We start from the raw sequence: 7,780 nt of genomic DNA on the forward strand, positions 1-7,780 counted from the left end.
CGCTATACACCAAGTCACTTGGCTCTGTCATAACCTCACATGGTCTCTCCTATCATTGCTATGCAGACGACACACAATTAATCTTCTCCTTTCCCCCTTCTGATGACCAGGTGGCGAATCGCATCTCTGCATGTCTGGCAGACATATCAGTGTGGATGACGGATCACCACCTCAAGCTGAACCTCGGCAAGACGGAGCTGCTCTTCCTCCCGGGGAAGGACTGCCCGTTCCATGATCTCGCCATCACGGTTGACAACTCCATTGTGTCCTCCTCCCAGAGCGCTAAGAACCTTGGCGTGATCCTGGACAACACCCTGTCGTTCTCAACTAACATCAAGGCGGTGGCCCGTTCCTGTAGGTTCATGCTCTACAACATCCGCAGAGTACGACCCTGCCTCACACAGGAAGCGGCGCAGGTCCTAATCCAGGCACTTGTCATCTCCCGTCTGGATTACTGCAACTCGCTGTTGGCTGGGCTCCCTGCCTGTGCCATTAAACCCCTACAACTCATCCAGAACGCCGCAGCCCGTCTGGTGTTCAACCTTCCCAAGTTCTCTCACGTCACCCCGCTCTTCCGCTCTCTCCACTGGCTTCCAGTTGAAGCTCGCATCCGCTACAAGACCATGGTGCTTGCCTACGGAGCTGTGAGGGGAACGGCACCTCAGTACCTTCAGGCTCTGATCAGGCCCTACACCCAAACAAGGGCACTGCGTTCATCCACCTCTGGCCTGCTCGCCTCCCTACCACTGAGGAAGTACAGTTCCCGCTCAGCCCAGTCATAACTGTTCGCTGCTCTGGCACCCCAATGGTGGAACAAACTCCCTCACGACGCCAGGACAGCGGAGTCAATCACCACCTTCCGGAGACACCTGAAACCCCACCTCTTCAAGGAATACCTAGGATAGGATAAAGCAATCCTTCTGCCCCCCCCCCCCTTAAAAGATTTATATGCACTATTGTAAAGTGGCTGTTCCACTGGATGTCATAAGGTGAATGCACCAATTTGTAAGTCGCTCTGGATAATAGCGTCTGCTAAATGACTTAAATGTAATGTAAATGTAATAGAGGAGGAGGAGGAGATTGAGAAGGAGGAGATAGAGGAGGAGAAGGAAGAGATAGAGGAAGAGGAAGAGATAGAGGAGGAGGAGGAGGAGGAGGAGGAGGAGGAGGAGGAGGAGGAGGAGGAGGAGGAGGAGGAGGAGGAGGAAGAGATAGAGAATGAGGAAGAGGAAGAGATAGAGGATGAGATTGAGGAGGAGGAGATAGAGGAGGAGAAGGAAGAGATAGAGGAAGAGGAAGAGATAGAGGAGGAGGAGGGGGAGATAGAGGAAGAGGAAGAGATAGAGGAGGAGGAGGGGGAGATAGAGGAAGAGGAAGAGATAGAGGAGGAGGAGGGGGAGATAGAGGAAGAGGAGGAGATAGAGGAGGAGGAGGGGGAGATAGAGGAAGAGGAAGAGATAGAGGAGGAGGAGGGGGAGGAAGATATATATAAGGAGGAGGAGATAGAGGAGGAAGACGAAATAGAAGAGGAGGATGAGATAGAGAAGGAGGAGATAGAGGAGGAAGAGATAGAGGAAGAGGAATAGATAGGAGGAGGAGGAGGAGGAGATAGAGGATGAGGAGGAGATTGAGGAGGAGAAGGAAGAGATATAGGAAGAGGAAGCGATAGAGGAGGAGGAGGGGGAGGAGATAGGGGAGGAGGAGGAGATAGATGAGGAGATAGAGGAGGAAGAGATAGAGGAGGGAAGAAGAGATAGAAGAGGAGGATGAGATAGAGAAGAGAGGAGATAGAGGATAGAGGAGGAGGAAGAGATAGAGAATGAGAGGAAGAGGAGGAAGAAGAGATAGAGGAGGAGGAGATAGAAGAGGAAGAGAGGGAGGAGGAGGAAGAGATACAGGAGGAAGAGATAGAGGAGGAGGATGAGATAGAGGAGGAGATAGAAGAGGAAGAGAGAGGAGGAGGAGGAAGAGATACAGGAGGAGGAAGAAATAGAGAAGGAGGAGATAGAGAAGGAGGAGATAGAGGAGAGAGGGGAGGAGGAAGAGGAGGAGATAGAGGAAGAAGAAGAAGAGGAGGACATACTGTACACATTGTGCTGGTTCTAGCCATCAAGTCTGAATGAGCTATGAAGGATATTTGTCTTATTGTACATAACAAAACACGTGATGCAGTCACAATAAACTGACAAATTGGAAAATATTCAAGTCAGTGGTGAAGTTGTGGAATGGTTATCTTCCCTACTCTCTTTTTGTATCAATCTACGGAATCTCAATAAATCTAAATGAACAGCCCTTAAATCATGGTGTCTGTGAGAGATACAGCAAACATTACAAGAGTTGTGGCGTCTGTGAGACCTAAGAATGATGATTACCATATTTATTATTTATTATTTGTGTCAACAAATCACAAAGAGAAGGGTGTCCTATTAAAGCTGGTCTGAGTTGTCTCCTAATCTGCTCATCGCCTCTCCCCTTGTCCACTAATCTCCTCATCTCCTCTCCCCTGGTCTCCTCATCTTCTCATCTCCTCATCTCCTCTTCCCTGGTATCCTCATCTCCCCATCTCCTCATCTCCTCTCCCCTGGTCTCCTCATCTCCTCATCTCCTCATCTCCTCTCCCCTGGTCTCCTCATCTCCTCATCTCCTCTTCCCTGGTCTCCTCATCTCCTCATCTCCTCTTCCCTGGTCTCCTCATCTCCTCATCTCCTCTCCCCTGGTCTCCTAGTCTCCTCATCTCCTCTCCCCTGGTCTCCTAATCTCCTCATCTCCTCTCCCCTGGTCTCCTAATCTCCTCATCTCCTCTCCCCTGGTCTCCTAATCTCCTCATCTCCTCTTCCCTGGTCTCCTCATCTCCTCTCCCCTGGTCTCCTCATCTCCTCTCCCCTGGTCTCCTAATCTCCTCATCTCCTCTCCCCTGGTCTCCTCATCTCCTCATCTCCTCTCCCCTGGTCTCCTAGTCTCCTCATCTCCTCTCCCCTGGTCTCCTAATCTCCTCATCTCCTCTCCCCTGGTCTCCTAATCTCCTCATCTCCTCTCCCCTGGTCTCCTAATCTCCTCATCTCCTCTTCCCTGGTCTCCTCATCTCCTCTCCCCTGGTCTCCTCATCTCCTCTCCCCTGGTCTCCTAATCTCCTCATCTCCTCTCCCCTGGTCTCCTCATCTCCTATCCCCTGGTCTTCTAGTCTCCTCATCTCCTCTCCCCTGGTCTCCTAATCTCCTCATCTCCTCTTCCCTGGTCTCCTAATCTCCTCATCTCCTCTTCCCTGGTATCCTCATCTCCTCTCCCCTGGTCTCCTCATCTCCTCTCCCCTGGTCTCCTAATCTCCTCATCTCCTCTCCCCTGGTCTCCTCATCTCCTCATCTCCTCTCCCCTGGTCTCCTAGTCTCCTCATCTCCTCTCCCCTGGTCTCCTAATCTCCTCATCTCCTCTCCCCTGGTCTCCTAATCTCCTCATCTCCTCTCCCCTGGTCTCCTAATCTCCTCATCTCCTCTCCCCTGGTCTCCTAATCTCCTCATCTCCTCTCCCCTGGTCTCCTAATCTCCTCTCCCCTGGTCTCCTAGTCTCCTCATCTCCTCTCCCCTGGTCTCCTAATCTCCTCATCTCCTCTTCCCTGGTCTCCTAATCTCCTCATCTCCTCTCCCCTGGTCTCCTAATCTCCTCATCTCCTCTTCCCTGGTCTCCTAGTCTCCTCATCTCCTCTCCCCTGGTCTCCTAATCTCCTCATCTCCTCTCCCCTGGTCTCCTAATCTCCTCATCTCCTCTCCCCTGGTCTCCTAATCTCCTCATCTCCTCTCCCCTGGTCTCCTAATCTCCTCATCTCCTCTCCCCTGGTCTCCTAATCTCCTCTCCCCTGGTCTCCTAGTCTCCTCATCTCCTCTCCCCTGGTCTCCTAATCTCCTCATCTCCTCTTCCCTGGTCTCCTAATCTCCTCATCTCCTCTTCCCTGGTCTCCTAGTCTCCTCATCTCCTCTTCCCTGGTATCCTCATCTTCTGTCTCCCTGACTCTCTTAATTTTCACCTCTGTTGTACACACTTAGAGAAAAGGGTTCCCTTTTTGGTTCAATGTAGAACCCTCTGTGGAAAGGGTTCTTCATGGTACCCACATCTAAATGGAACCCAATGGGGTTCTCCCTGGAACAAAACATAGTTCATCAAAAGGTTATCCTATGGGGAAAGCTGAAGAACCCGTTTAAATTACACTTCTTTTCTAAGAGTGTACTCATCCATCTCCCTCTACTCTCTGTTTTCATCCCCTGTTCTCCCCCGCTCTACTCGTCTTTTGTCCTCTATGGTGCAATAACAGGGGAGTAGTAGAGGGCAGTAGGTAGGTATAATAGGAGGGGAGTGGTAGAGGGCAGTAGGTAGGTATAATAACAGGGGAGTGGTAGAGGGCAGTAGGTAGGTATAATAACAGGGGAGTAGTAGAGGGCAGTAGGTGGGTATAATAAAAACGGAGTGGTAGAGGGCAGTAGGTAGGTATAATAGCAGGGGATTGGTAGAGGGCAGTAGGTATGTATAATAACAGGGGAGTGGTAGAGGGCAGTAGGTAGGTATAATAACAGGGGATTGGTAGAGGGCAGTAGGTAGGTATAATAACAGGGGAGTGGTAGAGGGCAGTAGGTATGTATAATAGCAGGGGAGTAGTAGAGGGCAGTAGGTAGGTATAATAACAGGGGAGTAGTAGAGGGCAGTAGGTGGGTATAATAACAACGGAGTGGTAGAGGGCAGTAGGTAGGTATAATAACAGGGGAGTAGTAGAGGGCAGTAGGTAGGTATAATAACAGGGGAGTAGTAGAGGGCAGTAGGTATGTATAATAGCAGGTGAGTGGTAGAGGGCAGTAGGTATAATAGCAGGGGAGTGGTAGAGGGCAGTAGGTAGGTATAATAGCAGGGGAGTAGTAGAGGGCAGTAGGTATGTATAATAGCAGGGGAGTAGTAGAGGGCAGTAGGTATGTATAATAGCAGGGGAGTGGTAGAGGGCAGTAGGTATAATAGCAGGGGAGTGGTAGAGGGCAGTAGGTAGGTATAATAGCAGGGGAGTAGTAGAGGGCAGTAGGTATGTATAATAACAACGGAGTGGTAGAGGGCAGTAGGTATGTATAATAACAGGGGAGTAGTAGAGGGCAGTAGGTAGGTATAATAGCAGGGGAGTAGTAGAGGGCAGTAGGTAGGTATAATAACAGGGGAGTGGTAGAGGGCAGTAGGTAGGTATAATAGCAGGGGAGTAGTAGAGGGCAGTAGGTATGTATAATAGCAGGGGAGTGGTAGAGGGCAGTAGGTATAATAGCAGGGCAGTGGTAGAGGGCAGTAGGTAGGTATAATAACAGGGGAGTGGTAGAGGGCAGTAGGTAGGTATAATAGCAGGGGAGTAGTAGAGGGCAGTAGGTATGTATAATAGCAGGGGAGTGGTAGAGGGCAGTAGGTATAATAGCAGGGCAGTGGTAGAGGGCAGTAGGTAGGTATAATAGCAGGGGAGTAGTAGAGGGCAGTAGGTATGTATAATAACAGGGGAGTAGTAGAGGGCAGTAGGTAGGTATAATAGCAGGGGAGTAGTAGAGGGCAGTAGGTATAATAGCAGGGGAGTAGTAGAGGGCAGTAGGTATAATAGCAGGGGAGTAGTAGAGGGCAGTAGGTAGGTTTAATAGCAGGGGAGTAGTAGAGGGCAGTAGATATAATAGCAGGGGAGTAGTAGAGGGCAGTAGGTAGGTATAATAACAACGGAGTGGTAGAGGGCAGTAGGTAGGTATAATAACAGGGGAGTAGTAGAGGGCAGTAGGTAGGTATAATAGCAGGGGAGTAGTAGAGGGCAGTAGGTAGGTATAATAGCAGGGGAGTAGTAGAGGGCAGTAGGTAGGTATAATAACAGGGGAGTAGTAGAGGGCAGTAGGTAGGTATAATAGCAGGGGAGTAGTAGAGGGCAGTAGGTAGGTATAATAACAGGGGAGTAGTAGAGGGCAGTAGGTATAATAACAGGGGAGTGGTAGAGGGCAGTAGGTAGGTATAATAGCAGGGGAGTAGTAGAGGGCAGTAGGTGGGTATAATAACAACAGAGTGGTAGAGGGCAGTAGGTAGGTATAATAACAACGGAGTGGTAGAGGGCAGCAGATAGGTATAATAACAGGGGAGTAGTAGAGGGCAGTAGGTAGGTATAATAACAACGGAGTAGTAGAGGGCAGTAGGTAGGTATAATAGCAGGGAGCAGTAGAGGGCAGAAGGTGGGTATACTAACAGGGGAGTAGTAGAGGGCAGTAGGTAGGTATAATAGCAGGGGAGTAGTAGAGGGCAGTAGGTATAATAGCAGGGGAGTAGTAGAGGGCAGTAGGTAGGTTTAATAGCAGGGGAGTAGTAGAGGGCAGTAGGTATAATAGCAGGGGAGTAGTAGAGGGCAGTAGGTAGGTATAATAACAACGGAGTGGTAGAGGGCAGTAGGTAGGTATAATAACAGGGGAGTAGTAGAGGGCAGTAGGTAGGTATAATAGCAGGGGAGTAGTAGAGGGCAGTAGGTAGGTATAATAGCAGGGGAGTAGTAGAGGGCAGTAGGTAGGTATAATAACAGGGGAGTAGTAGAGGGCAGTAGGTAGGTATAATAGCAGGGGAGTAGTAGAGGGCAGTAGGTAGGTATAATAACAGGGGAGTAGTAGAGGGCAGTAGGTATAATAACAGGGGAGTGGTAGAGGGCAGTAGGTAGGTATAATAGCAGGGGTGTAGTAGAGGGCAGTAGGTGGGTATAATAACAACAGAGTGGTAGAGGGCAGTAGGTACGTATAATAACAACGGAGTGGTAGAGGGCAGTAGATAGGTATAATAACAGGGGAGTAGTAGAGGGCAGTAGGTAGGTATAATAACAACGGAGTAGTAGAGGGCAGTAGGTAGGTATAATAACAGGGGAGTAGTAGAGGGCAGTAGGTAGGTATAATAGCAGGGAGCAGTAGAGGGCAGAAGGTGGGTATACTAACAGGGGAGTAGTAGAGGGCAGTAGGTAGGTATAATAACAACGGAGTGGTAGAGGGCAGTAGGTAGGTATGTCACGGCTCCTCCTCTGCAGTGCAGGGGGCGGTTCCTCCTGCAGGCAGAGGAGGGTCGTTAGTGATTGGAGCCACCTGGGCTCAGGGTATAAAGCTGTCACTAATCTTTTGCTCTCTCTCTCTCTCTGCTCCTCCAGGTATGCTCATGATTTGTTTGTTCCTTTGAAGTTTTGCATAGTTTTCACTCAGTCATGTTCACACACACTTATTCACGCACCCATGCACTTTACATACACCTTACATTATAATACTTCCACACCTCATTCCTTTTTCTTAGTTTTAAGTTAATAGTTTTGTTTATAATAAAGAACACTTTTAAATTGGCCTATACCTGTTGTTCGTGTCCCCTCATTTTTGTCACAGGCTATGAGCCGGCTTGTGACAAGTGGGGGCTCGTCCGGGATAGTAGTTAACTTGGGTTAGTTTAGTTCAGATTGACAATTTTTTTTTTGTTTGAGTGGATATTTTGGTTGGGCCAATTTTTGTTTAAGAGAGTTGAGAGCCATGTGTTCTTTTGGTTCAGTTAGCTTGGTAGCTAAGCAATTCACTCTGTGTTTTTCTGGGTTTTGTTCAGGTGGGAGTCTTCTCCTGTTCAGGCATATCAGCAAGTGTCCATAGGAGGCTTGTGGTGTTTTTGTTTTAGGTGGCAGTGAACGTGGGTAGAGCATCCCTTTCCCTTTTCCCCTACATCGGCTCGGGAGCACCTCCGTGGTTATGGGAGGGCTGCCAGTTTCTGGTTGTCTTTTCCACTCCAC

This window comes from Salvelinus fontinalis, chromosome 20 (assembly GCF_029448725.1).
Source record: "Salvelinus fontinalis isolate EN_2023a chromosome 20, ASM2944872v1, whole genome shotgun sequence".
NCBI lineage: Eukaryota > Metazoa > Chordata > Actinopteri > Salmoniformes > Salmonidae > Salvelinus > Salvelinus fontinalis.